Consider the following 27,408-nt stretch of genomic DNA (forward strand, 5'->3'; position numbering starts at 1 on the left):
GTCTTGCTCAGCATTTTTTGATTGACCTTGACAACCATGATTCTCGCCTAAATAGTGAGCACTGAGTGCTTACTGAACGGAATGATTCAGATAATCATTGGGAAAGCTCACTCGGTTACTGGGCAAGATTGTAAATCAATTTTATCTTCCTGATGTACCCATATTCAGAACTCAGTCCAACATGTTAATGACTCCCATGGGAAAGAGAGCTGGGAAATGGCACATGATTCTCAAGTCAATCTGTGTGAATTAGAAAGAAAAGCCTCCTCCCATAGGAGTATCCTGTCACACTATACGGGACCTGAGCAAGCTGTGTTCTGGTTCTGTTCAATCACGGGGAGAGCTTATAAGGGATGAGCAGAAAATATTCCCCAATTTCATCCAAGAATCACTGGAGACATGGAATAGCTCATCTGTGTTTGTCTATCCAGAGAGAGTTCAGGCACAGCATATGTTAAAAGTGAGTAATATAACTCAAGGAGCAGTATGTTAAAGTACACCAGGGAGATAATTAGCCAGGAAATCAATTGAAGTCTCTGGACTACAGAACAATATTCCATTGTTACAGTAACATGGATTCCGTACAGTTGCTACTTTTGGTAATGTTTTCCTTGCATGACATAATAGTATTTACGGAGCAGCATTTCTCCTCACCCTCTCAGCTGCTGCTTCCTGCAGTAGATCATAGATTCACTGCACTCTATTTCCAGCAATGATTTGGAGTATTCGTTTATTTCACATTTTATAGGTTGTTTCAATTTAAAATGCCATAGCTTCTTATTACTATTTGTTATTCATTTTGGCACAGCAGTAGAATCATAGAATAGTACAGCACAGAAAGAGGCCATTTGACTCAATGAGTCTGCACCGCCTCATTTGAAGAGTAATCCAGTTAGTCCCATACCTATGCTCTTCCCTTATTTTCCTGGATTTTTTTCTTCTTCAAATATTAATCCAGTTTCCTTTTGAAGATAGGATTATTTCCAGTAGTGACACAGTAAAGCTGATTGTGATAAAGTTGTTTAACGGTAATACTAGTTGTTTAATAGTAATACTGGTTGCTTTACAGTAATACTGATTACTATTTGATTTGGAGTAAAGCTCCTTCCACATTGTCGTCATTAAACACTCCCAGGGCAGGTACAGCATGGGGTTAGGTACAGAGTAAAGCTCCCTCTGCACTGTCTCCGCCAAACACTCCCAGCGCAGGTACAGTACATGTTAGGTGCAAAATTCAGCTCCCTGCAAACTGTCTCAACTGTATGCCTTAAACCAAATGAGCACAATAGAGAAACTGGATTAACATGAACAAAAATTCAGTCCGGAACACAGAGCTGGAGAGAGGGGAGCTGGATTAACATCAGTAGAGATACAGTCAGCAACACAGGGTACTAGCGTGGAGAGAGGTTTACTGAGTGACTGTGTGAGGGAGCTGGATTAACCTTAGTAGATATACTGTCAGTAACACAGGGCACTGGGGGGAGAGGGATCACTGAATGGTAGTGAGAGGGATCTAAATTAACCTCAGTGGAGATAGTCAGTAGCACACGACATTACTGACTTGAATAAGGGGAATTCTGAGTGATTTCACAGTTGTGGAATGAATCATAAAGCAACAGTCGCCACTGCATATCAACAGCCTGATGCTGCATTTATCTGCTTCTACTTCAGTATCAGTATGATAGAGAGTACGTACTTGCTTGTGACTCATGCTGTTACCAGTATGGATATTAGTGGCACACTGGTGAATAGCATGACGTAGAGATAAGATGAAATTTAATAGCAGTGAGGAAAAAGGCAAGAATGCTATGTGGAACTGGATTATAACCTTTAATCTGTTGCTATCAATCCTTTAAATGCATGCATCAAAGTGAACTGTGCCTTCTATTGGACAAAGAGAATATTTACCCCTCAATAATCTCTCCTCATCTCCTAAAGTGATTGACCCTTGCTTGACTAATGGTTCACAGCTGTTGCCTGCTGTCTACTATCTCAATCAAGTGATTATCTTTATGTTTTAGCAGATAAAGCATTCTGGTCAGCTAGACTCTTGGGTATTACAGCTGAACCTGATCCTGTATCTATTCTGACATTCACGTGCATTCATTTAAGAACAGAAGTTCAGAAACAGAAACCCTGGCTCATTTGTACATTCCCACACCATTTGGCTCTGAGACCATTTACAATTCTCCAATCAGCAACCACACTGAGAATAGATCGAGATAGACAATGGGGATCATGGGGGGGTTTAGTATCATACGTGCAGGACATTTTCCCACCGAATCATGAGGGAAGAACTGCAAAGGACATGCCTGATTACCAAAAATGACCCTGGCAGGTTTGATACAATGGGCAGTGGGCCAGGGAGGAAGTTCACGGGAACGATTAGCATGTAAGGCAGGATATGGGAGAGTGCAGGAAATGCAGAGCCAGATTGAAGCTCTCAGTGACGTACTGGGTGGAAACTACTTCCGTCCTGTGATGGTTAAGTCTAGGATAAAGGAGTGGATCCTTCAACATGTGACACACATGCACAGTCACACACATAATCTTCCAGTAGCTGCGACATCAGTGGAGCTGTGCCCAGCAACTTTCCAAGAAGGGAAAAACAGTTCGGATCAGTACTCTTATCTCCCAGTTTTTACTGGTGTTCCATTTAAAAGTATACAAAACCAGTTCAGACCAGTATTCTTACTTCCCAGTTTTTACTGTTTTTTCCTTCTGGGTTATTTCTAACATTTTATTTCTGCACCCCACACATATTTTATGTTTAAGTTGGCCCCGGTGCCACACCCTGCTGCCTTGGTGAAATGACTAGTGGATGACTTATTCAAAAATACTGCCTATATGCCATTTGATTTTGGTCAGCAAGTCAGCCCCTCTACCCAGCCTCAGAGTTGTTCTCATCTGAAGATCTGCTCTGGCCTTCTCGCAGCATGGGCTGGCTAAAATCAAGCACTGTCCTGAATAAGATAGTGAGAGCATCTTCACAAGGACTGGCCAGGTTCTAGAAGGCCCAACACCACCTTCTCAGGGCAACAAGGGATGGCCAATAAATGGCAGCCTTGCCAGTATCACCTAAATCCTGCTAACAAGTTGAAAAAAATCACTGTGAGATTGAGGCTTTTGGTTTGATCACAATCAGGAAACTGTACGGAATTTGTAACCCTCCCTCATGTTTGTGAGATTTAGAAGGAAAAGAGAGGGAAAGGTGCTGGTGATGTATTTCTTAACCTCTTATTGCTCAGCCACTGCTGGCACCGAAGAACCATTTCAAAAGAATGACTTGTATGTTATAGCACCTTTCACAACCCCAGGACATTCCAAGCACTTTACAGACAATGGGCAGAATTTTGCCCTTGGTGGGTGAGCAGGCCTCACTGGCTCGGTGGCGGGCGGACAGCCAACCTCCGCCACCAAAACGGGGCCCGCCTCCATTTTGAGTGGGTGGGCCAATTAAGGCCCACCCAGCGGCCTGCCCGACAAGAAGCGCTATGCGATTCCTGTGCGAGGGGTGGGGGAGGGATTCACCATCTGTTAAAGTGCGCTCTTTCACTCATGCGCGCGAAAGAGCGCACTTCTCCCTGAGGCAAAGTCCTGTCTCAGGGAGATTACTGACAGTCCAGAAAACTTTAAAAATAGAAAAATTAAAAAATTATTAACATGTCCCCCTCATGTGACAATGTCACACGAGATGGGACATGTTAATAAATATCACATAAAATGTATTAAAGTTTTTAAAAACAGACATGAAACCTCATCCCGCCAGTGGATGAGGTTTCATGTATTATCAGAAGCCCGCTGGGGCTCCTGGCCTGCCCGCCAGCCTTAAGGTTGGACGGGCAGGTCTTTAATTATCTTAATTACTCCGTCAATGGCCTCAATTGGCCATTGACAGGTCGGCGGACGCACAGCTGATTTCGCTGTCCGCCTGCCTTCCTAAAAATTTAAAGGGACCGGGATGACGTCGGGGGTTCCTCCTGACGTCATCCTGCGTCATTTTCCCATTGGCGAGCTGGTCCAGCCCCCAAGTCGCCGATGGGAAAATTCAGGCCAATGAAGTACTTTGAAGTGTAGTCACTGTTGTAATGTGGCAGCCAATTAGCACAAAGCAAGCTCCCACAAACAGTATAAATGACCGGATATCTGTTTTTTAGGTGTTGGTCAAGGGATAAATATTGGTCAGGTCAACTAATAACAGAAAGTGTTAGAAAAATTCAGCAGGTCTGGAAACAGAGAACCAGAGCTCACATTTTGGGCCTGTGACCTTTCATCTTGGAGAGTTCCCCTGCTTTTCTTTGCATAGCACCACTGGAACTTTCATGCACTTGAGGGTGCAAACGGGAATTTGATTTAACGTTTTACCTGAAAGACTGTGACAGTGATGTGCTTTCTCAAAATTGCACTAAAATCTTAACCTATATTTTGTACTTTTGTACTCAAGCCTCTGGAATGGGACTTGAATCCACCAGCTTTTGAGTCACCATTGGCAACTACAGAACAACGTCTGACAGTTAGGGATGAAAACTCATCCTACCATCCCTGCTACCATTTTACTCGCCAGTATACAGCACAGTGACTCATAACTGGCTTTATATTATGACCATTGATCCACAGACAGTGCATGAAGACAGGAAAATGGTCAGAACAGCAGAGGCGACTCACTTGTTAAATCAGAAACAACAATTTATGAGAAAGGAAAGTTAATCAAATTTATAGGAAAATGTGTGTTTTTGAAATTAAACTGCTGTGTTATTTGAACAGCATACGCAGCGCTGTGTTATAAGAATTCAGATTTGTTATTTGGAAGTTCCATCTACTGGTCAGATATTAAACCGCAGCCTCGTGAAGATAAATTAAACTAAATGGCACATTTGCAGTGATTTATATGTTGACACAAACACATTATACCCAATAATATGCCACATATTGTTAATTAATGCCAGTAAATGGCCCCATGGCATTGTCTAATGTCAGAGTTAGTTATGAGAGAGTTTTCAGAGACTTCCTTCACTGGACCTCTGAGTAGCTACAGCCTACAGTATCACCAGAAGTTTTAACGTGGGGAATTCTCATTATAACTAATTACATCATAATTTCTAATGCTAAATGTGAACATAAAAAGCATGACACAATAAATGCTGGCCTAGCGACACCCATGACACAGCAAGGGAATACACAATGAATGGTAAGACCCTAGGAAGTACAGAGGATCAGGGCGTACATGTCCTGAAGGCAGCAGCACAGATAAGGTGGTTAATGAAGGCATATGGGATACTTGCCTTTATTAGCTGAGGTATAGAATATAAGAGCAGGGAGGTTATGTTGGAGCTCTATAAAATGCTAGTTAGGCCACAGCTGGAGTACTGTGTGCAGTTCTGGTTGCCACAATATAGGAAGGATGTGATTGCACTGGAGAAGGTACAGAGGAGATTCACCAGGATGTTGCCTGGGCTGGAGCGTTTTAGCTACGAAAAGAGACTGGAGAGGCTAGGGTTGTTTTCCTTAGAGCAGAGAAGGCTGAGGGAGGGACCTGATAGAGATATACATAATTATGAGAGGCATAGATACGGTAGATAGGAAGAAACTTTTCTCCTTAGTGGAGTGTCAATAACCAGAGGGCGTAGATTTAAGGTAAGAGGCAGGAGGTTTAAAGGGGATTTGAGGAAATGTGTTTTTGACCCAGAGGGTGGTTGGAATCTGGAACACACTGCCTGAGGGGGCGGTAGAGGCAGGAACCCTCACAACATTTAAGAAGTATTTGGATGAGCACTTGAAATGCCATAGCTTACAGGGCTACGAGCCAAGTGCCAGAAAATGGGATTAGAATAGATAGGTGCATGATGGTCGGCATGGACATGATGGGCTGAAGGGCCTGTTTCTGTGCTGTAAAACTCTATGACTCTATGACTATGACCCACATCCCATGAACGAATAAAAAAAATTCCATTCCCCTAGCAAATAAACACCAACATTCCATATGCCTTCCTAATCACTTGCTATACCTGCATACTAGCCTTTTGTGATTCATGTACCAGGTCACCCAGATCCCTCTGGGCCATCGAGTTCTGCAATTTCTCTCCATTTTTCGTTATTCTTGTCAAAGCGAACAAGTTCACATTTTCCCATATTATTATGCTTCCTCTGCCAAATTTTTGCCCACTCACTTAACCTGCCTATCTCCCTTTGCAGATTCTCTACCTCCTCTTGACAACTTACTTTCCTACCTATCCTGGCAAAGTTAGCTACCATATATTTGGTCCTTTCAACCAAATCGTTGATGTCGATTGTAAATAGTTGAGTCACCAGCACTGATCCCTGTGGCACTCTACCAGTTACAGCTTGCCAACTGGAAAAAGACCCATCTATCCTTATTTTCCGCTTCCTGTTAGCCAACCAACCCTTTATTCATGCTAATATGTTACCCCCAATGTCATGTTCTTTATCTTATGTAGTAATCTCTGATGTGGCATGTTATCAAATGCCTTTTAAAAATTCAAGTACGCCACATCTACAGGTTCCCTTTTATCCACCTTGCTTGTTACTTTCTCAAAAAACTCTAATAAATTAGTGAAACAACATAATTTCCCTTTCACAAAGTCATGTTGACTCTGCCTGGTCAGATTATGATTTTCTAAGTATCCTGCTACAACCTCCTTCATAATGGATTATAGCAATTTCCAAATGACAGATGTTAGGCTAACTGGCCTGTAGTCTCCTGCTTTCTGGCTCCCTCCTGTCTTGAATAAAGGTGTTACATTGGCTATTTTCCAGTCCACTAGAATCCTTCCAGAATCTAAGAAAGTTTGGAAAATTACAACCAATGTATCTGCTATCTCTGCAGCCATTTCTTTTAAGACCCTAGGATGCAGGCCATCTGCCCCCGGGGACTTGTCAGCCTTTAGGTCTAATAGTTTTCCCAGCACATTTTACCTAGTGATGGTAATTGTTTTAAGTTCCTCCCTCCCATTCACCTTTTGATTTTCAAGTATCATTGGGAAGTTTTCTAAGTCTTCTACAGTGAAAACAGACATATAATACCTGTTCAAAGCCCCTGTCATTTCCTTGTTTTCTATTATCAATTCCCCAGACTCACTCTGTAGAGGACCAACACTAGCTTTAGTTACTTACTCTTTTCATTGTTAAGTACTTGTCCAAACTCTTACTATCTATTTTTATATTACTAGCTAACTTTCTCCCATACACAACTTTCTCCCTCTTTAGTCATTCTTTGATGGTTCTTAAAACCTGACCAATCTTCTGACCTACCACTAACCTGTGCAGATTTGTACAGTGTTTCTTTCAATTTGATACAATCCTTAACTTCTTCATTCAGCCATGGATGAAGCATCCTTCTCAAAGAGCCTTTCTTTCTTACTGGGATAAATCTTTGCTGAGAGCATTAAATATCTCCTTAAAAGTCTGTCACAGCATCTCTACTGTCCTATCTTTTAAACTAGTTTCCCAATTCACTTTAGCTAGCTCTGCTTTCATACCCTTATGATTGCCTTTATTCGAGTTTAAAACAATAGTCTTGGACCCACACTTCACCCCTTCAAACTGAACATGAAATTCTATCATGTTATGATCACTGTCACCTGAAGGCTCCTTTACCATGAGGTTATTGATTAATCTTGTCTCATTGCTCATTATCAGGTCCAGAATAGCCTGCTCCCTGGTTGGCTCCAGAACGTACTGCTCTAAGTCATTGTCCCGCATACAACCTATGAACTCACTTTCCAGGCTACCTTTGTGATTCTGATTCATCTAATGTACATGTAGATTAAAGTCACCCATGATTATTGTGGTGCCTTTCTTACATGCCCCATTTATTTCTTCCTGTACACTCTGTCCTACAGTGTCACTACTGTTAAGGGACCTATAAACTACTCCCACAGTGACCTCTTACTTTCTTATTCATATATCTACCCAAACTGATTCTACATCTTGCCCATTTGAGTTAAGGTCATTTCTCACTACTGCACTAATGCCATCCTTAATTAACAGAGCTACCCCACCGCCTTTTCCTAACTTCCTATCTTTTTGAAATGTCAAAAACACTTCAATATTCAGGTCCCAGCTTAGATCACCCTGCAACCATGTCTCTGTGATGGCTATCAGGTCATACATATTTATTTCTATCTATGCTAACAATTCATCCATTTTGTTATGAATGCTACCAGTGCATTCGTCACTACTCTCTGTTTCCTGCCACTCATCCAACTTTGTATCAATGCTGCCATTGTTCTTTTTATTCCATGGGCTTCAACTTTGCAGACAAGCCTGTTATTTGGCACTTTATCAAAAGCCTTTTGGAAGTCCATGTATACCACATCAACCACATTACACTCATCAACCCTCTATGATACTTCATTGAAAAACTCAATCAAATTAGTTAAACATGATTTGCCCTTAACAAATCAATGCCAGTATTCCTTTATTAATTCACACTTGTCTAACTGACTGTTAATTTTGTTCCTGATTATCATTTAAAAGCTTTCCCACTACCAAAGTGCAGCTGACTGGTCTGTTGTTGCTGGGTTGGACCTTACACCCTTTTTTGAACATGGGTGTAACATTTGCAATTCACCAGTCATCTGGCATAATCCCTGTATTTAAGGAGGATTAGAAGATTATGACCAGTGCCTCTGCAATTTTCACCCGTACTTCTACTGGTGTCCTTGGGGCAGGCTTTTACGTGTCACGAGCGGACGCGTGCCCGACCCAATTGGTCATAAAATAGTGTGTGATGACGTCGGGTGAGCGTCCCAACATCATCGCGCACTCACATGATATTTCGGTTGGCGGGTGCGCACGAGAGTCTGCAGCACGCCCGCTGACAATTAAGAGCTTATTAAGACCCTTAATCAATTAATTAAAACCTATTTTCGATGCCCATCCAATCTTACGGTTGGCAGGCGGGCGAATAGGCCAGGTGGCCTTTTGATTTTTTAGCAAACCTCATCCACGGGTGGGATGAGGTTTCCACAATTAAATAAAAAATAAATGTAAATTTTTGGGCAGAATTTTTACTCTGATAATGCTATTGTGAGCAAGTCCCATGTCGGGACATTTTTTTCTGATTTTAAAACTCTTTATTTTTGATTTTAAAATTATTCGGCTCCCTGAGGCACCTCATTGCCTTCAGGGAGCTTTCAGTGTACGCTCCCCTGTGCATGCACAAACTTCTACGCTTGCACTCCACCCTGGAAGCACTGAGGTTCTCAGCGCGCGTTTCACACTGGCCGTTAATTGGCCAGCCAGTGTGAAATCGCAGTCGGGGGCTGATTGCGGGCAGCGGACCGTTTCCTGGCCACTCCCAGACCCGCCCGATGACCTAAAAGTCCTGCTCTTGGATGCACCTGATCTGGTCCTGATGACTTATCAACTTTAAGTACAGCCAGCCTTTCCAATACCTCATCTTTATCAATATTTAGCTCATCCACTGACTCAAGCGCGCCTTCTTTCACTATGACTTTGGCAGCATCTTCTTCCTACAATCCCAGCTAATGTTACTGCTGGACAAATCAGATTCCAGAGGGGAGCCTGGCTTGATTGACCCTAACTTTTTTTTTTGAAACCTTGGAGGAAAGTTACTGAACAAATTCACAGGAATCTGCTGATGAACTTTGAACACAAAGAATAAAACATTTATTAAACAAGAAAAGTGTATGCATGTATGAACTATATTACATCAGACAAAATGATTGGAAAGATCTCAAGATGAACACAAGAAAATGATTCAAATATTCACTATTCTTTCAGCCCAACTATACCTTATAGGCACATACAAATTTGGAAAGATAAAACAATTTACCATATCTATCTTATACTTTAATATTCAGGGTGAGTATGTGGTACATGTGAACCAACAGGCGAGCTGTGGTCAGACACACTACACTCCAAAGCAAATGACAGATGTGATCAAAGCAGATTCAATGGTTTTTGAACAACCGCGCAGATACTTGTCACACCTTGAGCCAACCGGTCCCACTGAAACTCTGCCTTTCTCACCAGGTTTTCCAATCCCCACATTTGAACTCAGAGGACTTAAGCAAGGTTTTATCTCCACGGTTTCAAACTCATCTTCCGAGATTCCTTTCCCCCAGATCTCTGAGTATACTCATGCTTCACCTTCCAAGCACACTTTCAGATCTTCAGTCATGCTAAGCAGAACACCACTGCTCCAAAAGGCCTGTGGTAAGGAGTCACCAATCTTCGGCTGCCTCCTCAGATCTTCAGGGCTTCTCTCAAGCCCACTTCGTTTCAAGCCTGCTCCCGCAGCTCTTTTTTTTAAAACTTGGAGCCTTTTTCCCTGCTACTGTCATATATCTTGACTCAATGGGATCTATCTCTGACCCCTGTCTTTACTGCTGCCTAGGACTTTCTTCTGGGACCTTTTTCTGTTCCACTCCAAGCTTTGGGATCTTCTTCTTGGTTTGGGGCCTTTTCCCTGTCCTCCTCCCCATGTCCTGCTCCTTGGGACACCTTTTCTCTAATGGCACTCTGGTTCTGGTCACCTGATCTGCAGTTTTGCGCCATTTCACTTCTTTGCTTCCTTTTCTGTTTCATGTGTGCGCAGGGCCAGTTCTCGGCCTAAAGACATGAAAATGGACAAACTGCGCATTTGTGGCCATTTCCTGGCCAGCGCCTGCGCAGAAGGCCTAAGGCACGTTGGGAACTGAAGTTCCCAGATTCCAACGACAGAACAAGGTAAGTATTTGCATTTCTTAACACTTAGTAAAGAAAGATGCAAAGTACTCATTTAGCACCTCAGCCATGCCCTCTGCCTCCATCAGCAAATACCCTTAATGGTTCCTAATCGGCCATACTCATCCTTTTATCCTTTTATTATTTATATGTCTATAGAAGACATTTGGATTTCCTTTTAAGTTGGTTGCTAGTCTCTTGTCATACTCTCTGTTTGCTGCTCTTACTTCTTTTTTCACTTGCTGTCTGAACTTTCTATATTCAGCCTGGTTCTCATTTATATTATCAACCTGACATCTGTCATATGCACCCTTTTTCTGATTCCTCTTACTCTTGATCTCTTTTTATCACCTATAAGACCACAAGACGGAGGAGCAGAAGTAGGCCATTCGGCCCATCGAGTCTGCTCCGCCATTCAATGAGATCATGGATGATCTGATAATCCTCAACACCACTTTCCTGCCTTTTCCCCATAACCCTTGATTCCCTAACTGATTAAAAATCTGTCTATCTCAGCCTTGAACATACTTAATGACCCAGCCTGTACAGCCCTCTGCAGTAAAGAATTCCACAGATTCACTACCATCTGAGAGAAGAAATTCCTCTTCATCTCTGTTTTAAATGGGCGCCCCCTTACTCTGAGATTCTACCCTCTGGTCCTAGACTCTCCCACAAGGGGAAACAACCTCTCAGCATCTACCCTGTCAAACCCCCTAAGAATCTTATGTTTCAATAAGGTCGCCTCTCATTCTTCTAAACTCCAGTGAGTACAGGCCCAACCTACTCAACCTCTCCTCATGAGAAAATCCTTCCATACCCCGGATCAACTTAGTGAACCTTCTCTGGACTGCCTCCAATGCCAGTATATCTTTCCTTAGTTAAGGGGACCAAAACTGTTCACAGTGTTCTAGGTGTGGTCTAACTAGTGCCTTGTTTAGTTTTAGCAAGACTTCCCTATTTTTATACTCCGTTCCCTTTGAAATAAAGGCCAACATTCCATTTGCCTTCCCTATTACCTGTTGAACTCATATGTTAGCTTTTTAGGATTCATGTACAAGGACTCCCAAATCCCTCTGTGCTGCAGAGAGGGAGCTCTGGCTTTGTTTGTCCTAACTTTCCTCTTCGTGGGAATCAACCCAAGATGATTTTCCGACCACGTAACCATACCACCACTAAGACAATCTATTTACACCTCTATAACATTGTCCAACTGCTGTCATGAAACCCTTATTCTTTCCCTTGTTAGCTCTAGACTTCACTATTCTAATGCACTCCTGGCTGGCTTCCCACATTCTACCTTCCGTCAAACTTGAAGTCATCCAAAACCCTGCTGCCCATGTCTTAATCCCTACCAATTCCCATTTACCGATCACTCCTGTGCTCACTGAACCTACATCAACTCCTGATAAAGCAACATCTTGATTTTAAAAGTCTTATCTTTGTTTTCAAATTTCCCCGTGGCCTTACCACTCTCTATCTCTGTAATCTTCTCAACCCTCCAAAATATTTACGTTCCTCCAATTCTACCCTCTTGAGCATTCCCAATTTTAATCACTCCACTATTGGTGGCCACGTCCTCAGCTGCCTAGGCCCTAAGCTCTGAAATTCCTCCTTAAACCTTCCTGACTCTCTATGTTGCTTTCTTCCTCTAAGACGCTCCTTAAAATCTACCTCTTTGATCAAGCTTTTGGCTAACTGTCCTAATATCACTTTTGGCTTAGTGTCTAAATTTGCTTTATAACACTTTCGAAGCACCTTGGAACCTTTTATTGTATTAAAACTGCTATAGGAATATGGGTTGTTATTTTGGATTAGTGTGAAATGGTGCATTTTATTAAGCAATAAGCAGAGCCTTCTACACCTTGAAAAATAAAAGTCTGAATGGAGTAATGGAGCAAAGGGGTCTAGGGATAAAGGTTCACAAATCATTCAAAGTATCAAGAAGATCAGTAATGTGCATTTATATAGTACTGAATGTAGTAAAATGTCGTAAGGCATCAAACAAATTAACATAACAATACCATAAAAAGTGTAAACAAAGCATTTGTTTAGGGGAACAGAACAGAAAAGCAGCCAGGTCATGCTAAACGTGTATAGAACCATGGTTAGATTGCACTTGTGTGCAATTGCACACTGTGCAATTCTGGTCTCCATATTACAAGAAGTGATATAGGGACACTGGAGAAAGAGCTAGAACTGAGAGATTATAACTGTCAAAGAATACTGAATAGGCCAGAACACTAAAGTGAAGGCAGAGGGATAACCTAATAGAAACCTTTAAATTAAGAAGGGGTTTGACAGGATAGATATGGAGAAGACACTTTTAGGGAGTCTGGAACTAGGGGGTCATATTTATAAGGTAATCACTAATAAATCCAATAAGAAATTGAGGAGAAAATTCTTCACCAAGAAAATGGTTAGAATGTGGAACTCGCTGCCATGTGGAGAGGCGAGTAGCATAGATGCATTTAAGGGAAAGCTAGACAAGTACATGAGGGAGAAAGGAATAGAAAGTTACGCTGATAGGGTTAGATAAAGTTGGGTAGGAAACTTGTATGGATCATAAACACTGGCGTAGACCTTTTGGGCTGAATGGCCTAATCCTGAGTGAAGGCTGATAAGGCTGTTTGGAATGTTCACCTCTAGATAAGTAACTGATGGTAAATCCCTAAGTTCTCTGGGGAGAGAGCAAAACATCAAGGTCAGGAGAACCAGCAGGAAATTACTATTTCTCTCCATAGATTTTTAACTGCTTCTTATTATTGAGAATTCCTTATCTGTTGACTTAAGATTTGTTACTGTTTTATGAATATGATATTTGAGCCAATCATTTGATATGTGACGCTTTCAAATTTAATATTTTGAAAGTGGTGGCATAGTGGTATTGTCATTGGACTAGTATTCCAGAAGACCAGGGTAATTCACTGGGGACCTGGGTTTGAATCCCACCATGGCAGATGGTGAAATTTGAATTCAATTAAAAAAAAATCTGGAGTTAAAAGTCTGATGGTGACAACAAAACCATTGCTGATTGTTGTAAAAACCCACCTGGTTCACTAATGATCTCTAGGGAAGGAAATCTGCTGCCCTTACCTGGTCTGGCCTACATGTGACTCCAGACCCACAGCAATGTGGTTGACTCTTAAATGCCCTCTGAACAAGGGCAATTAGGATTGGGCAATAAATGCTGGCCAAATAAAAGCCAGCGACGCCCACATCCCATGAATGAATAAAGAAAGTGACAGATATTTAAGTTACATGTACTATTAATGACTTACTGCATGGTGTTGAAGATTATTATCAGTAGTCTAAAGCTGTATGACCTGCCAGGTAATTTGGGCCAATACTCGCCTGCGCATAATTAATGACCCTCCAAGCGCGGAATCAGGCACGATTTCCCACCATTCCGGCCAGTGGGGTGGACGCCATTGAAACTGCCCGCTACCACATTTAGTCTCATAAATGGAAAATTCCACTCAGTATTCCAGATGTGGTCTCACCAAAACCCTGTACAACTGTAGCAAGACTTCTTTACTCCTGTACTCCAATCCCCTTGCAATAAAGGCCAACAATTTGTCTTCCTTATTGCTTGCTGCACCTGCATGCTAACTTTCTGGGTTCCATGTATCAGCACACCCAAGTCTCTTTGAACATTAATATTTACAAGTTTCACATCTTTTAAAAAATATTCTGCTTTTCTGTTCTTATGACCAAAGTGAATTACTGCACACTTCCCTATATTATACTCCATCTGCCATCTTGTTGCCCACTCACCTAACCTGTCTATATCTGTTTGCAGCCTCTCTGTCCTCCCCACAGCTTACCTTTCCACCTAGCTTGGTATCATCAGCAAACTTAGATACATTACTCGCTGTCTCTGTCTAAGTCATTAATATAGGTTGCAAATAGCTGAAGCCCCATCGCTGATCCTTGCAGCACTCCACTATTCACCGCCTGCCAATTTAAAAAAGCTCCATTCACACCCACTCTCTGCTTTCTATCCGTTAACCAATCCTCTATTCTTGCTAATATATTACCCCCAACCCCATGAGCCCTTATCTTGCCTAGTAACCTTTTGTGTGGCACTTTATCAAATACCTTTTGGAAATCCAGGTATATCCTACATCTACTGGTTCCCCTTCATCTACCTCAAAAACACTAATAAATTTTCCAAACAGGATTTCCATTTGATAAGACCATGTTGGCTTGTTCTAATCATACTATGCTTTTTTTAAGTGCATTGTTAAGACTTTGTTAATAATAGATTCCAGCTTTTCCCTGGATACTGATGTTAGATTAACTGGCCTGCAGTTCCTTGTTTTCTCCCTCCCTTCTTGAAAAGTATTGTAATACTTGCCAATTTCCAACCCGATGGGGCCATTCCCAAATCTAAGGAATTTTGGAAAATCATAGCGCATCCACTATCTCTGTAGCCATCTCTTTTAGAATGCTAGGGTGTGGGCCATCACATCCTGGGGATTTGTCAGATTTTAGTCCTTTATTTTCTCCAATATTTTCCTCTGCTGATATTAATTTCCTCACTCTTTTTAGCCTCTAGGTTACCGTCCAATTCTGGTATGAAGCTTGTATCTTCTACTCTGAAGACTGACACAAAATATTTATTCAATGCCTCTGCCATTTCCTCATTCCCCTGATAATTTCTCCTGTCTCTGCTTTTAAGGAACCAACATTTACTTTAGTTACTCTCTTCCTTTTTCTATACGAATAAAAGCTCTTACAATCTGTTTTTATATTTCTGGCTAGTTTACTCACATATTCTACTTTTCCTATTTTTATCAACTTTTTGGTGGCCCTTTGCTGGTTTCTAAAATACTCCCAATCCTCAGACTTGCTACTGTTTTTTTGCAACATTATAAACCTCTTAACCTAATACTATCCTTAACTTCTGTAGTAACCACAGAAGGATTTTTCTTGCTGAGTTTTTGTTCTTAAATGGAATGTATTTTTGTTGAATATTTTGAATCTTTTCTTTAACTGTTTCCCACTGTTCAATTACCTCCATACCTTTTAGTATATTTATCCAATTAACCTTAGCCAGTTCTCCCCTCATATCTATATAATTGGCTTTGTTTAAGTTTAATGTTCTTGTTTGTGATAGGAGTATGTCACTTTCAAACTTAACATAGAATTCAATGGTATTATGATCACTATTTCCCACTGGATCTTTTACTACGACATTACCAATGAACCCTGCTTCATTACACAATATTAGATTTAAGATAGCTTTACCCCTAGTCAGTTCCACAATGTATTGCTCCAAGAAACTGTCACAAAAACCTTCTACAAACTCATTTTCTAGACCACTCTTGCCAGTTTGATTGTCTCAGTCTACATGAAGATTAAAGTCCCCCACAATTATTACATTGCCTTTGTTACAAGCTCCAAGAACTTCTTGTTTACTGCTCTGTCCAACGGTATAATCACTGTTAAGGGCCTATAAACTGCTCCCACAGTGTTTTTTGACTCTTGCTATTCCTAATTTCCATCCATACTGAATCAACTTCATGATCTTCTGAGGCCAGATCCTTTCTCTCTAAAGTCCTTATGTCATCCTTTATTATCTGGACCAACCCCTGCCCTTTGCCATTCTCTCTGTCTTTCTGAAATATTGTGTATCCTAGAATATTTATTTCCTAACCTTGATCACCTTGTCTCCGTAATGACGATTAGATCTAAATAATTTACTTCTATTTGTGCCACTAGTTCAACTATCCTATTGCAGCTGCTTCATGCATTCAGATAAAAGAACCTTTAATTTAATTTTTTTACTTCTATTCCATGCAATTATCTTATTCGCTGATATACAATTTTTATTAACCTTTCTGTCCCTTCCTGTTGCACCCTGTTTGTCTTTACCTACGTTGCTAAACTGTTCCGATGCCTCTACGTTTCACTTAGGATTTCAAAATCTCCCTTCACCCGAATCTTAATTTTAATCGCAGTGGCAATTTTACTCACTACCTCAAATTAAGAGACCACTGTTGGGTCTGTCATCTATTTAATGATGGTGGCCTGCTGCAAGGCAAAGGAGGGGGTATCTCCATGTTGAGGTGCTTCCAAAGGGCCAGTAAGGGAATTATGGTTGTGCTGGGGCCAGGCAGGCAAGCCTGTGTAGTCGGGGCTTTTAGGCTGCTGGGACGGCCGTTGTTGATGGTGGGTCATGGAGCTTCATAAAAGGAAGGCCACCCCCCTGGTGAGGCCATCTTGATGTAGCTGGCAGACCCACCATGTGGCAGGGAGCCGTTTGCAAGCTTATAATATCTCTGTGGTCTGGTAAAATGGCCATCAGTAGGCTAATTAATTGCCTTAATTGTCCACCCACCTTCTTTCGGCTGTTCCCATCACTGGTAGTGGGAATGTGTCAGACCTCCCTCTCGATGCCATTTTACCACCCCTTCTCCCTTCACAGCCCGGTGTCCATTGGGCTGGTAAAACTCCAGCTGTAAACTCTATTTCTCGTTCCACAGATGCAGCCAGACCGTGCTGAGTATTTCCAGCATTTTCTGTTTTTATTTCAGAGTTTCAGCATTCGTAGCATTTTGCCTTTGTGCTGTTGTAGCAGCAGTCTTGGGTCACCATGCGCCATATTGACCTTGATTGTATTAATTTGTCAGATCCCTGATGCATTAGAAGGTATTGGGATACTGAACCAGCATCTTTAGTCCCTGCAGAGTTAAGTCACATCAGCTGATGCAGTGTTGAGGGTGCTACATTTGGCTTGAGTATTGCTGGTTTAGTGAGGTGGAGGATCGGCCAAGATTCTTACTCCTGATTGCCAGAAAGTGCATGTTAAGTGAGGACAGGACTGTGATAACCCCATGATACAATCATCTGTTGATACTCATTGTCTGGTCACTTGGGCAGGATGCTGAAGGGTGATCCGTGCTGTTTGAAGTATCAGCACCTTCCGCCTAGGAGGAGGAAGATGTCACTACTGCCACATTTGCAAAGTCACCTGCTTTTCCATCAATTTGCACTCATGATGGTCCCAATCCCTTGATTGCAAGGTCATCCACCATCCAGCTAATGAGGCTAATGTCTAAATCAGATCTAGTGCCTCCATTCTAGGTGGGGTTTCCCTAGTAATCACCATCACTGACTCTTCTTGGCAGCAGCACTCTGCCAAGTTACTCTGAGAAGTTGGAGGCACATTTGAATATCAAGAAGTGTCCTAATTGTCCCCAAAGGATATCCAATGCACTTAGTAAAGCAGTCCCCAACCCTCCCTGATGTGACACAGTGCAACAAGTTTGGAACCCAACTTGTAGCTGGACAGACAGTGGCTGGATAGAGTCTCCCTGTTTGCGTTGTGCAATGGCGGAGAAACATGAGTCTGTATCCATGCCCCAGTCTCAGCCTTGTGTTTATTTATTTTAACAGTGATATCATTAGTCAGCGTGCTGGGGAGACTCTCCTTCCTACACATCCTGAACAGGCTGCTGACGACAGTCCCGTGTCACGCAACGCATGTTGGCTCCAATCTCTGCTTTTTCTGCCAAACTTGAGATCGTGTCTGCTTTATTCATATTCAGCTGAAGGGTGTGAAATTTTAATACAATACTTTTTTAGTGGACCACATTCCAAAAGACAAATATCTTCAATTTCAACTCCTTTATTTATTTTTGTGTTATTCATAAAACAAAATGATTTCTGCTCTACAAATGGTTGTGTAAATATTAACCTTTATCCCACTGTCTAACCAGCAACAGCTGAGAGTTACACAGCGAGTGACCCTTATTCTGAAGAAACAGTGACTGTAGAGTTATAGTGAGTAACCATTACCCTGAATCAACAGTGACTCTCTAACAGTAACATAGTGAGTGACCATTACCCTGAATAAACAGTGACTCTGTACTGCTACACAGTGAATGATCCTTACCCTAAATAAACAGTGATGCTGTACAGCTACACAGTGAGTGACCCTCATCCTGAATAAACAGTGACTATGTACAGTTACACAGTGAGTGACCCTTACCCTAAATAAACAGTGACTCTGTACAGTTGCACAATGAGTGACCCTTACCCTAAATAAACAGTGACTCTGTACAGTTACACAGTGAGTGACCCTTACCCTGAATAAACAGTGACTCTGTAACAGTCACATAGTGAGTGACCATTACCCTGAATAAACAGTGACTATGTACAGCTACACAGTGAATGATCTTTACCCTAAATAAACAGTGACTCTGTACAGTTACATAGTGAGAGACCCTTACCCTGAATAAACAGTGACTCTGTACAGTTACACAATGAGTGACCCTTACCCTAAATAAACAGTGACTCTGTACAGTTACACAGTGAGTGACCCTTACCCTGAATAAATAGTGACTCTGTAACAGTCACATAGTGAATGATTCTTACCCTAAATAAACAGGGACCCTGTACAGTTACACAGCGAGTAACCCTTAACCTGATGAAACAGTGGGTGGAATCGTCCCCTCTGCCAGCGGTGGGGAATGTGGCTAGCGGGGGTGGACAATACGGAAGGAGCTGAAAAATCGGTTTCCCAATGGCGGGAAACAACCGTCATGCAAGGAAAATGGCGGGTCCCATTCCTGCTAGAGGCCTCCAGAAAGCTGTTTTGCATCTCATTGCCTGGTTTCAAATGAGCACCCAACTGGAATTGTCCCCGCTCCCCTCCAACCCCCTGTCCAATTACCCGCCCCACCAGCGGCATTTCACTCCGGTCCAGAACACACCGGACCAACCAATGCCTTGTTGTCGTTGATGACTTTGACTGGTATCCTCTGCACACTCAAGGCCTGGCTTACTTTGGGGCTTCATTTAGGGTTTAGGGTCACTCACTGTGTAACTGTACAGAGTCACTGTTTATTCAGGGTAGGGGTCACTCACTGTGTAACTGTACAGAGTCACTGTTTATTCAGGGTAAGAGTCACTGTGTAACTGTACAGAGTCACTGTTTATTCAGGGTAAGGGTCACTCACTGTGTGACTGTACAGAGTCACTGTTTCATTAGGTTAAGGATCACTCGCTGTGTAACTCTCTGCAGTTGCTGTTTACTGCTCTGGGGTCCCAGAGGCCGGAGCTGATGTGGTTACAGACAAAGGGATTTGGAAGGGCCGGACACCCTGAGAGTCCTGAGTAGAGGTCCCAGGGGTGTGCGCCTGATTGTCCTCCTCCCTTTGGGACCCTGGGGGCCCCTCCCTGATTCCTTGAGGAGAAGGGACACCTGGAGGGATGTCAAGGTGCCCGGCCCCCTCTCGTGTAGCCACTACCAAAAAGCTCACCCATGGCTACAGCAATGGAGTGCAGGTCTACATGCATCTCCAGCAGAAACTGGGTGTTCTGCTGGACCAGGTTCTCCATGGTGTCTGCCACCCTCCCCATGGGGATCTCGATGTGCACACAAGTCAGTACCATTTCATCAACCAGCAAGCGGATGGACTCCTTTGCCTCATGCTCCACTCTGTTGAGGGCCTCTGACACCTCTAGCTGTTGTTCTCCCGCCTTTTGCTGCATCTCCAGCATCTTTTCTAAGACCACTTCCTGAGGCTCGTCATTTGATTCGGACTTTACACAGGCCTCTCCCTCAACAGTCATCCGAGTATCGGTGACCTTGGTTGTCTCTGCTTCCTCCTGCTGTGGGCATGTGGCCGTGTGGTGACCACCAGAATGTGAGACCCTGCCTGAACTAGTTCTAGTTCACACCGTGGTGTATGTCTCTGGGCTGGTGGAGGGTGCAGGTGACTGCTCTGATGGCTCAACAGGTGAAATATCATCGTTATCGTCATCCTCCTCGCTCCTTTGTGGGTTGGAGCGGGAGCTAGACTGGGGTTCGGCGTCTTGCCTAACCCTGTTCTTGTTGACACCTGTAATGGAAAGAGGAGAAAATGAGTGACTGCATGGGCTGCCTCCAACATTGCACTGAGCATGACCTTTAGGTTTCTATGTGAAGACTTTAAACATGGTTCCTCACTGGACGCCTGGGGGAGGCTGGCCTCGACGCCTCCAAATTCATGGTCTCGATCCTCGCCGGCCAGCTGGGAAGTCTGCTCTTCGAATGGTGTGAGGGGGCGGAGATTTGATCTCTCGTGCCTGTTGTGTGTTAACTTGTCCTGCACAAGGAGAAAATGTGCTTTGAGAGCAATTGGGATGCATGTGGCATTTGCTTGCTGACAGCCTTCAACACCAACCCACTAGCAATTGTGTGCCACGTGAAAGATGCACTGCTACTAGTCCACAAGCGTTCTTCAGCAGCACCCTCCAGAGCGGTGAGCTGCTGCAGCTAGAAGGATAAGGCCAACAGAGGCGTGGCATCAGCAGGGAGTGCTGTTGCCCTCTATGCTAACCATCACCCCCCTCAAAATCTGAGCGCTTGGTGTGGCAGGGTGAGAGACCCGCAGCCGCCTTCCTACCTGAAGACTACATGGACTGCAGTGTGGTGATGGGGGCATCACCGCAGCACGTTGAGACTCGCTTTTATGCATGGGAAGCGCAGATGGTTGCCTTGCCACTGAGGCCCATGTCAATTCCCATTCAGTAAGGTGAGTACGGGCAGAAGAGGATTCACTTACCCTGGCAACGAGGATGAGGTAATTCATCCTTTTCCTGCACTACAGGATTTTTGAATTAAGAGATAGCAAAGGAAAGAAGTCACTGTTGAGAGTGATTTATAGGCCCCCCTAACAGTAGCTACACAGTAGGATAGAGTATAAATCAAGAAATAATGGTGGTTTGCAAGAAGGGTACTGCAGTAATCATGGGTGACTTTAATCTTCACATCAATTGAACAAATCAAATCGGCAAAGGTAGCCTGGAGGATAAGTTCATAGAGTGTATTCGGGACATTTTCTTGGAACAATGTTCTGGAACCTACCGGGGAACAAGCTATTTTGGACCATGGTAATGTGTAATGAGACAGGAATAATTAAAGACCTCATTGTAAAGGATTCTCTAGACAAGAGTGATCATACCATGATAGAATTTCACACTTAGCTTGAGGCTGAGAAATGTTGGTTCACAACTAGTGCTTTAAGTTTAAATAAAGGCAATTACAGGGGTATGAAGATAGAGTAGATTAAAGTGGACTGGGAAAATAGGTTAAAAGGGAAGATGTTAGAGAAGCAGTGGCAGACATTTGAGGAGATATTTCATAGCTCTCAACAAAGATATATTCTATTGAGAACGAAAGGCTCGATGAGAAGGATGCATTATCCGTGGCTAACTAAGGAAATTAAGAATGCTATCAAATTGAAAGAAAAGGTGTACAATACAACGAAGATTAGTGGTAGGCCACTAATTTTTAGAAACCAGGAAAGGAGAACTGAAAAAAGAGAGAAATTGGAGTATGAGAGAAAACTAGCAAGAAATATAAAACCAGACAGTAAAAGCTTCTACAAAGGAAAAGAGTAGCTAAAGTGAGTATTGGTCCCTTAGAGGGTGAGACTGGAGAATTAATAATGCAAAATGAGGAAATGGCAAAGGCTTGGAACAAGTATTCTGAATCCATCTTCACAGTACAAGGCACAAAAGGCATCCTAAGAATAGCAGAAAATCGAGAGGCATAAGGAAAGGAGGAACATAAAACAATCACGATCACTAGAGAAAAAGTAAGGCTGACAAGTTCCCTGGTCCTGATGGCCTGCGTCCTAGGGCCTTAAAAGAAGTAGCTGCAGAGATAGTGAATGCATTGGTTGTAATCTTCCAAAATTCCCCAGATCCTGGAAAGGTCCGAGTGGATCTTAAGGGGCACAAGGGTGTGGAGGGGTCATGGTGAATGTGGAGGGGGCATGAGGGTGAATGGAGGAGGGGTGAGTGGTGAGGGCTTGGCAAGCTAATAGTCATGATTAGAACTGGACTGATGTCCCATTGAATGGAGGCAAGCCTTCTAACCTGCTGACTCAGCATCTCCCCACCTCTGTTCCCACCTTGGGCCTTTTTCAGAAAGCAGCAGCCCTGACTCCAGCCTGATCCTGACACCCTGGGGGGAAGATAGCTTGTACATATGGAACGCGATGTTGGGAAATTGCCCGACTCGTGATTCCCATGTCTGTAATGAAAATGCAGCTCCCTGATTCTGTGTTCTCTCTCTCAAAGATTGCTGGTGTGCACTTCCATAACATTGCCCGTTTCTGCCTCTACCTCAGCTCATCTGCTGCCAAAATATCCATGCCTTTGTCAACCCCAGATGTAATAATTCAATGCTTTCCTGGTCTGCCTCCCATTCTCTACTCTTAATATATTTCAAATTATCCAAAAATATGCTGCCAGTATCCTAACTCGCAACAGTTCCTGCTCAATCATCATCCATATTTTCACTGATGTACATTGGCATTCAGTCCTTCAGCATCTCAAATTTAGAAGTCTCATTCTCATGTTTACAGCTGCTTATCTCTGTAACCTCCTACCTCTGAGTACTCTGTGTTCCTCAAAGTCTCGTTGTTTGTGCATGATGGCAACCCCGTTTTTGTGGCTGTTTGTTCAATCGTTTTGACCCTACAATCTGGAATTCCGTCCCTAAAGTTCTCTGGCTCTCCATATCTCATCAATGCATTAATTTGCACCTTACAAATAAGTACAGGACAGAATGGCCCATATATTTACTAAAAAAACTTAAACAATAAAACAACAAACAACTTGTCTTCATTTAGCATCTTTAAAGTAGTGAAACATCCCAATACACTCTACAAACAAGCCCCAAGAGGAAGATCCCAGATAGGTTAATTTAAATGAATAGTCTGCCCTTTCCTTGAGTGGGTGACCAACAGAGCAATGTGTCTCTGTAATTATGATACCTGTCCCACTGAACTGAGAATCAAATATTTTGAAGAAGGCGTTTAGAAAAATCAGAGCCCACAATGTACATGCTGGACTGCTGATCTGTCCAATCATATTGACACCATCCTGATCACCCGTATCATGCTTTAATTTATTCCCCAGCTGTTAGGAAGAGCTTCATGTTTCATTTGCATTTCTTAAACAGCATATGTTATGGAACCTCCTCTAATGGCTGAATGAAAAGAGTACCACCCATTGTGATACTAAGCTGCACGGACAAGATTCCATCCTTCTGTACATTGAATTAATTGATCTTGTATTAGTAGCAGAAGGATGACCATGATTGTCCTCAGTGTGCTTGAACTAGAGAGAAGAAATATCAGCCAGGGTTCTTGTTCCGCTACACCACTGTGTTCAAATATCCTGCCGGTACTTGTGCTTAAAGAATGACCTCTTGGGTGAAGCATTGGAGAGCTTAACATTGTGGAACCTGTGCCCAGTAAAATGAAAGAAAATTGACAAACAATTGCATTCCCTGAAGAACAAGGTGGCTCTTTAAGGAGTTGAGGTTTTGATGGTTTCTGTTCAATTAGATCAGCAGCAGTTACACACACACAGCCTTCCTTTTTTTGCTGTGACCTTTATTTTTCCAGCCTGTTAGTAGGACAATTTATAACATGACATGGAAAAATTTGCAAAGAGCTCGCCTGTGGCATTTTTCCTAAATTAACACCACCATCAGTCAGATCAAAGCGAAGACAATATTAAAAAGAAGCTTCTTCCCATGACTCTGAGGAGTGTCTATGACCTCTTGCAGCTGTGCGGGACACACTTTGCAGTCTGATTCAAAGAGTTTGGAGCGCCTCACCTTAAGATAGCACCGGGTGCATTTGATCTGCCTTGTTTTATATCACATCCCTTCCCTGCCCCCATCCCTAAACACATCTTAGGAAGAGGAAGTTATGTGTAAGCCATGTATGAGATATCATCATCACTCTAATTTACAGGAGCTGGCTCGATATCCGAGGAAGTGGATTCCATGAATATCTGGCCCTTTCTCAGGCAGTAACCTCAGCTCCATGTCTTTCACATTTCTAACTTGGATCATTTTCTTTGAAAAAATGTTGGGCCAAGGTTGCTTAAAAAAATTATTTCTCTCCTAGCCCACTTTCTATTTCCATTTCCCTTTCCCGCCTGAAAACTTAAGGGAACCTTTCCAATTGGTCACCCTTGAATAAATTGGGTGTAACAGATCAGCAAATTGGCAAGAATTGGTTACAGCGATCCCAGTGAATTTCCCAGTCGGTTTTACACTTGAGTCAGATATGCCCCCAGTTTGAATTCATTTATATTAAAATTATGTCTAGAGAACATAATTTGGACATCCCCATAATTTCTGTGTGCTTATCAGGTATAAGCTCTCTATTACCTACCTACAGATTAAAGGGTCACCCAGGGTGACATCCAAAGGACCCTGGATAGGATTTAGGGCACAGGGGTGTTCAGGGCTCTGAGGAATGCTTTAACGCAATAAAAGAGCATTTTGTGGCTATTTCTGAACCTTCTTAGTTTTTACAATTTTCACATGGTTGGTCTTGAGGGTTTCTGTCATTTTGTGTGAACCTGCATAGTGAGAGCTGACAGGATATTTGACCGTGTAGCTTAAATTACGATAATAGGTTGCATAAACTTGGCTTGTGTTACCTTGGGTTTGGAAGGCTGAGGGATGATCTAATCAAGATATTTAAAAAGACAAAAATAGATTTGATAGGCTAGATACAGGGAAGCAATTTCCTCTTGTGGGGAATCCAGAACAAGGAGGCACAACCTTGATGGCTTAGCACAATCTTGTCTTAACACAAGCACATCCAGAGTGAGCCACTAGAAGTCAGGAACAGGAAGCTCTCTGATCTTTTCCTTTCAGGGATACTAACTGAAGGGGATGTCCTCTGGCATAGTGGGTACCGTCCCGTGCTCTGAGCCAGAAGCTCTGGATTCAAATCCCACCCCATCTATGGAAACAGACATTTAAGCGTATGCTTTGTTTGCCTCATGCATCACTAGATGCCAGGAGCCTCTAAATCTAAGATAAAAGCAAAAAACTGCGGATGCTGGAAATCCAAAACAAAAATAAAAATACCTGGAAAAACTCAGCAGGTCTGGCAGCATCTGCGGAGAGGAACACAGTTAACGTTTCGAGTCCGTACGACTCTTCAACAGAACTAAGGAAAAATAGAAAAGAGGTGAAATATAAGCTGGTTTAAGGTGGGGGGGGGGAACAAGTAGAGCTGGATAGAGGGCCAGTGATAGGTGGAGGTAGCCAAAAGATGTCATAGACAAAAGGACAAAGAGGTGTTGAAGGTGGTGATATTATCTAAGGAATGTGCTAATAGGTGACATTAAGGGTAGAAAGCAGGATGAGCAAGGTACAGATAGCCCTAGTGGGGGTGAGGTGGGGGGAAGGGATCGAAATAGGCTAAAAGGTAGAGATAAAACAATGGATGGAAATACATTTAAAAATAATGGAAATAGGTGGGAAAAGAAAAATCTATATAAATTATTGGAAAAAGAGGGGGATCGGAAAGGGGGTGGGGAGGAGAGAGTTCATGATCTAAAATTGTTGAACTCAATATTCAGTCCGGAAGGCTGTAAAGTGCCTAGTCGGAAGATGAGGTGCTGTTCCTCCAGTTTGCGTTGAGCTTCACTGGAACAATGCAGCAGGCCAAGGACGGACATGTGGGCATGAGAGCAGGGTGGAGTGTTGAAATGGCAAGCGACAGAGAGGTCTGGGTCATGCTTGCGGACAGACCGAAGGTGTTCCGCAAAGCGGTCACCCAGTCTGCGTTTGGTCTCTCCAGTGTAGAGGAAACTGCATTGGGAGCAGCGAATGCAGTAGACTAAATTGAGGGAAGTGGAAGTGAAATGCTGCTTCACTCGAAAGGAGTGTTTTGGCCCTTGGACGGTGAGGAGAGGGGAAGTAAAAGGGCAGGTATTGCACCTTCTGCGGTTGCATGGGAAGGTGCCGTTGGAGGGGGTTGAGGTGTAGGGGGTGATGGAGTGGACCAGGGTGTCCCGGAGGGAACGATCCCTGCGGAATGCCGCCGGCGGGGGGTGAAGGGAAGATGTGTTTGGTGGTGGCATCATGCTGGAGTTGGCAGAAATGGCGGAGGATGATCCTTTGAATGCGGAGGCTAGTGGGGTGATAAGTGAGGACAAGGGGGACCCTATCATGTTTCTGGGAGGGAGAGGAAGGTGTGAGGGTGGATACGTGGGAGATGAGCCGGACATGGTTGAGGGCCCTGTCAACCACCGTGAGTGGAAAACCTCAGTTAAGGAATAAGGAAGACATGTCAGAGTAACTGTTTTTGAAAGTGGCATCATTAGAACAGATGCGACGGAGACGAAGGAACTGAGAGAATGGGATGGAGTCCTTAGAGGAAGAGGGGTGTGAGGAGCTGTAGTCGAGGTAGCTGTGGGAGTCAGTAGGCTTGTAATGAATATTGGTGGACTGTCTATCACCAGAAATAGAGACAGAGAGGTCAAGGAAGGGAAGGCAAGTGTCATTGATGGACCACGTGAAAATGATGGAGGGGTGGAAAGTGGAAGCAAAATTAATAAATTTTTCCAGGTCCAGACGAGAGCATGAAGCAGCACCGAAGCAATCATCGATGTACCGGAGAAAGAGTCGTGGGAGGGGGCCAGAGTAGGACTGGAACAAGGAATGTTCCACATACCCCATAAAGGGACAGGCATAACTGGGGCCCTTTCTACCCTTAATGTCACCTATTAGCACATTCCTTAGATAATATCACCACCTTCAACACCTCTGTCCTTTTGTCTATGACATCTTTTGGTTATCTCCACCTATCACTGGCCCTCTATCTAGCTCTACTTGTCCCACCTCCCCTTAAACCAGCTTATATTTCACCTCTCTTCTAT

At 43.1% G+C, this 27,408-nt stretch overlaps 1 protein-coding gene across 2 annotated transcripts in view; it reads right to left on the bottom strand.

Annotated features, from left to right (window-relative positions):
• The window catches only part of LOC144667634 (transmembrane protein 100-like), a 60,472-nt gene that overhangs the window by 639 nt on the left and 32,425 nt on the right, over nt 1–27,408 (bottom strand). Inside the window, exon 3 of one of the 2 annotated variants that reach the window (XR_013573347.1) lies at nt 20,397–20,561. The exons of the other annotated variant lie outside the window; for it this stretch is intronic. The gene's annotated coding sequence lies outside the window, so the exon portion shown is untranslated. Of the gene's footprint in view, nt 1–20,396; nt 20,562–27,408 lie in introns of those variants that run through there. 2 annotated transcript variants of the gene reach the window in all.

The sequence above is a fragment of the Cetorhinus maximus genome, chromosome 24 (genome assembly GCF_964194155.1).
Source record: "Cetorhinus maximus chromosome 24, sCetMax3.hap1.1, whole genome shotgun sequence".
NCBI classification, from domain to species: domain Eukaryota; kingdom Metazoa; phylum Chordata; class Chondrichthyes; order Lamniformes; family Cetorhinidae; genus Cetorhinus; species Cetorhinus maximus.